Source organism: Mandrillus leucophaeus, unplaced genomic scaffold, assembly GCF_000951045.1.
Source record: "Mandrillus leucophaeus isolate KB7577 unplaced genomic scaffold, Mleu.le_1.0 Scaffold115, whole genome shotgun sequence".
Taxonomy (NCBI): domain Eukaryota; kingdom Metazoa; phylum Chordata; class Mammalia; order Primates; family Cercopithecidae; genus Mandrillus; species Mandrillus leucophaeus.
In genome coordinates this window covers 3,990,014-3,995,861 of record NW_012099765.1, presented here as the reverse complement: position 1 = coordinate 3,995,861, position 5,848 = coordinate 3,990,014, and positions in this window count along the sequence as shown.

Sequence of the window (5,848 nt, the reverse complement as noted above, 5' to 3'; positions counted from 1 at the left end):
ATAAATAAATAAATAAATAAATAAATAAATAAATATAAGCCGGGCGTGGTGGTGGGCGCCTGTAGTCCCAGCTACTCGGGAGGCTGAGGCAGGAGAATGGCGTGAACCCAGAAGGCGGAGCTTGCAGTGAGCCAAGATCGCGCCACTGCACTCCAGCCTGGGCGACACAGGGAGACTCTGTCTCAAAAAACAAAACAAAAAACAAAACAAAACAAAACTTGCTTGATGACCTGGCAAATGCTCCATTTGCAAACGTTTGGCCTGCAGTTAAGATGCATTTTGTAGTTTTATAGGGAGTGACATCTTAGATATGCCCGTTAGATCCAGTCTACTCATCCTGTTATTCAAATTTTTAATATTCTTATTAATTTTAGTTTTATCTGTGTCTAAGAGAAGTGTGTAAAAATATTCCACTGTGATTAGACTTTTTTTTTCCTTTTCTCCTTATAGTTTCGTGTATTCTTTATATATCTTCAAGCTAAGTTTTCAGTGCACTCAAATTTAGAATTGTTGTATCTTTCTGGTGAATTCATCCAATTATCATTATAAAGTGTTCCTCTTTATCTCTACTAATTCTGCTAATCTTAAGACTTACTGAGACTAATGTTGATATAGCTGAGCAATGTCTTTTGGATCACATCTGCAAGGTATATAATTTTCCTTTTTTGTTGTTTTACCTTTTAACTATTTGGAATCCTTATTTTGGAATATTTTAGATGAGACTTTTATAAAAATTACATAAACGAGCCTGATAATTTTTCTCTTCATTTTGAACACCTAATTTTTTTACATTTAGTATTTGAGTTTAAACATAAAATAATGCGGTGTGTTTTGTCCTAACATTTTTTCTTTTCTCTCTTTTTTCTTGCCTCCTTTTCAATTTATTGATAATTTTTTGTTATCCTATTTTTGCTCTCTATTATTTAAAGAGTTACATAGTCCTTTACAATTCTTTTAGTGGTGACCTAGAAATGATATATTTCATTCTTGCCTTAATATTTGGTTGTTGCCTTGTTGTTTAACTTCATTTACTATCTTTTTTTTTTTTTTTTTGGAAACAAAGTCTTGCTCTGTTGCCCAGGCTGGAGTGCAGTGATGCAATCTCAGCTCACTGCAAACTCCACCTCCTAGGTTCAAGTGATTTTCCTGCCTCAGCCTCCTGAGGAGCGAGTAGCTGGGATTACAGGCACTCACTGCCATGCTCGGCTAATTTTTGTATTTTTTTAGTAGAGACGGGGTTTCACCATATTTTCCAGGCTGGTCTCAAACTCCTGACCTCAGGTGATCCACCCGCCTCGGCCTCCCAAAGTGCTGGGATTACAGGCGTGAGGCACAGCGCCCGACCTAACTTCATTTACTATTTAACCCCATTTTATTTTATGTGTATGGTTGTGTATTAAAATCCAAAGAGGCATGACATATTAATATTTACCATACAACCTTTTATTTAGTAATACTAATATTATTATTCTATAGTTAATATTCACTTATATTTACCCATTTGTTCATCATTTTATTGTTGTCCTTTTATTCTACATCTTTAATCTTCTATTAGGGATCATTTTCATTTGGCCTGCATAACAGTCTTCAAGAGGTACTTCTGGTAGAAAATTCTCAGTTTTTGTTTGTTTGTTTGTTTGGTTTTTTAAGACAGAGTTTCGCTTTTATTGCCCAGGCTGGAGAGCAATGGTGTGATCTTGGCTCACTGCAACCTCCGCCTCCCAGGTTCAAGCAATTCTCCTGCCTCAGCCTCCCGAATAGCTGGGATTACAGGTGCCCGCCAACATGCCCAGCTAATTTTTGTATTTTTAGTAGAGACGGGGTTTCCCCATGTTGGCCAGGCTGGTCTTAAACTCCTGACCTCAGGTAATCTGCCTGCCTCGGCCTCCCAAAGTACTCAGATTACAGGCATGAGCCACAATGCCTGGTTGAAAATTCTTATTTTTTATTTGTCTGAAAACGTCTATTTCAGTTCAACAATCTTGAACGACATTTTTTCCTTGTATAGAACTCTAGTTTGACAATTATTTTCTATTAATACTTTATAGTTTATCTTCTGGCTATGTCATGATGTTAAGAAGTCAACAGTGAGTCTTATACTTGCTTTTTAAAGACCATCTATCCTTTTTACGTGGCTGCATTACATTTTTTCTCTTTCTCTTTAGTTTGCAAAACTTTAATATTATATGCCTACGCATAGATTACTTGTTGTATATTCTACTTGTAGTTCATATAGATTTTAAAATCTAAGGTTTAATACCTTTTATCAGTTTTATAAAGTTTTCAGTCTTTGTGGCATTAGATACTACTTCTCTCCCAATTCCTTCTTCCATTTATTAATGGGATTCAGATTGTACCCATGTTGGATCTCCTCATTGCATCCCATATGTATTTTATATTTTCTTGTGATTCTCCATATTTTTGTCTCTTTGGTGTATTCTTAATATTTTTTCTTATCTATCTTCCAGATCTAGGCCTCTCTTTATTTGTGTCTAATCTGCTGATAAAACCACCCATTGAGTACCTAATCTTGGTTATTGCATTTTTTCTGTTCTGAAGTCTATATATTATTCTTCTCTTATTTCCAGGGTTTTCCATAATTATTACTATTTTATTTTCCTGAACATAGCAAGCATGCTTATTTTAAAATCTATACACTATAAGTTGAATATCTGAAGTCTAATTGAATCTGTCTTTATTGTCTTTTGTTTGCATTGGTTTTTATTGACGATATGTATGTTATTTGTGCTGGTTTTCATGTATGTTATCTTATAACTGAACAGAATTTTAAAAATACAGAAATAACTCTAAGACTCAAAGACTAGGGCGATGTTATTTTTCTCTTGAGAAAAATTAGCATTTGCTTCCATAGGATGCTCAGAAGCACAGTCAATCTATAATCGCTCCATCTTGTTTCAGGTTTGAATTAGTTTGAAACCGGTCTGAGGACACTGTAAGAATTTATCTAGTTTCCAGAGTTCTAGGGATTTAGTCCCTCAGAGTACCAAACCCAAGGGATTAAGTTCAACAACTGCCCCACTCTCCTTCCTTCTGTGGGCTCCGGAGCTCATTTGCTGTATCTTAGGCCCATATGCTATTTTCAAGTGCTCTTTAATCTTTAGTCTCTGAGATGATCTGCTCAGAAACTAGAAAATACCCAAGGGGAAATACAGTCCTAAAAATGAGATCTTTCTCTGGCCCTCCACCTTCTTACAGGTCCTAGCCTGGTAGTATTTGTTTTCTGATGACTCAAAAGGCATTTTTTTGGTTTTGTCTAGATTTTCTCACTGGCATCACAGGAAATCTTGGTCTGAATTACTCAGTGATTTATTACTAGAAGCTGAAGTGCTACTAATTGTATAAAATAATATAAAATAACAGTGTAATATTTTTAAGGATGTGAAAGTTGTATCATTTAGGTCATGAACTATTGAAAATTTGCACTTTATTGCTAAAGTTGATAAAAATAATGTCCATATTAATAAGTAGCCAAATTATGAGAAAGGGTGAAGAAAACTTTAATACAGCATTAATTTTGCTGAAACGGTCTAATCTAGTAACTAATATTAATATTCAAACAATGTAAAAAAACAATATTTACTTTATTTATTTATTTTTTGAGACGAAGTCTCGCTCTTGTCCCCCAGGCTGGAGTGTAATGGCACGATCTCGGTTCACTGCAACCTCTGCCTCCCGGGTTCAAGCAATTCTCCTGCCTCAGCCTCCCGAGTAGCTGGGGTTACAGACGCGTACCACTATGCCCAGCTAATTTTTTGTATTTTAAGTAGAGACAGGGTTTCACTATGTTGGTCAGGCTGGTCTCAAACTCTTGACCTCAGGTGATCTGCCCGCCTCGGCCTCCCAAAGTGCTGGGATTACAGGTGTGAGCCACCGTACCCGGCCAAAAACAGTATTTATTAATATTAAACCCCTATGACCCACTAATTAAGAATGTGTGTATATATACATAATTAAGAATGTGTGTGTATATACATATATGTGTGTGTATATACATATATACATATATATACACACATATACATACACACTATATACATAATTAAGAATGTGTGTGTATATACATATATACATATATATACACACATATACATACACACACATATATATACATATATATATATCGCATTCAAATTGAGCTCTCACAAGGCTTAGATAAATTAATTTATCTTTAAGGCTTTGATAGAGACCTATTTCCTCCTTTATTATAATGCTTATTAGATGTGTAATCTATTACAAATGACTTATCATCTGTATCTACTATCTGTCTGTAAAGTAAGAATAATAACAATACTGCTTCATGGGGTTGTGATGAGGATTGATTAAACACATATATAAACTTAGAACAATAGAGAAAACATAGTACACATTCAGTAACCACTGCATATCATCAATGCTATCATCATCATTAAAAGTTAGAGAACTTTGAAGATTTCACCTTGCTCTAGAGAATCTGAGAAAGTAAAAAACATCAAAGAATGTTGCTTTACATGAATATCATACAAAATATAGAACACCAGAAAATATAGATATCAGAAGTCTCCTTTTTGCTATCCATGGTGAAGAAGCCATTTTTATGATCTCAGCTCACCTGGGCAACCGTAACCCTAATCCAACACCTTTGCAAGCTAAGCATATTTCACTGCTCACACTCAATGGATTCTACTGACTTCATAAGGATAAAATGCTCCAAATAGGATGTATCTTGATCTTCTCTAGGTAACTTTAAGATGCATAGGAGTTCATGAAAGAGAGGGAGAAACAATGCTTTAAATGTCTGTCATCTGAACCTGACCCCAATTTTTTCTATGTTGTAGATTAGAAAGTCATATTATGAGTTAATGAATATGTCAGAGTGAGGCATAAATGACTTACAAATGAATTTTGAATGACACCTGGCTCAGAAATTGGGTGCTCCCTATATAAGCACAAATTTAAATAGATTTCCTTTTCAAATTTAGTAGCCTCCCTCTTGCCTAAATGAGTGTCGTCTGACTTCTCTCAGGGACTCAACAAGTCAGCTCTGGTAGAGGAAGGGTTGGCAAATGTTTTCCGTAAAGAGCCAGAGAGTAAATAGTTTAGGTTTTGCAGGCCATATGGTCTTTGTTGCAACTACTGGAGTCTTCTGTTGAAGCTTAAAAGTGTCAATAGGCAATGCGTAAATAAATGGGGATGACAGTGTTATGATAAAACTTTATTTACAAAAACGGGCGGGTGGCTGGATTTGGCCCATGGTCCACAGCTTGCCAAATTCTGAAAAGTACCCTAAGTTTGAAGCTATTTCAACACAAGCTAGATAATTTATTTTGGCTTTTACCTTGCTCTGATTTACAGCTATGGCTGGACATTTATTTTGCCTATATAAAATGCTCTCTGTACTCAACAACTTCTACAAACAGAGTGCCTTCATTTTGGTTAACCATAGTTTGAAATCTTCATTTTTTTTTTTTTTTTAAGAATAGCACCGTGAGATATTTATTATTTATTTAAAGAATGCAATCTTATAACAAAAGCGTGTATGCATTATTCAAACTTATATATTTTTTTAGCCTCAGATATATAAAGATACCTTGAGTATAAGTGGATTTATAAAGAATTCTCTCACATTGTTATGCAGACATCCTTGAGCTATAACAAATAGTTTGCACATTTGATTCTTTTCAGTATTTTCTCACCAACACTTTTATGAGAAATAATCTATTTTTTTTTAAAGATAATTTGAAAACTACCATACTTCACATTGTAAAGACTACAGTTCAACACTATCAGGTCTAGAATGCTATTTTATCAAGAGGGAAAAAGGAAAAGCACTATACTTTTTTTTTTTTTT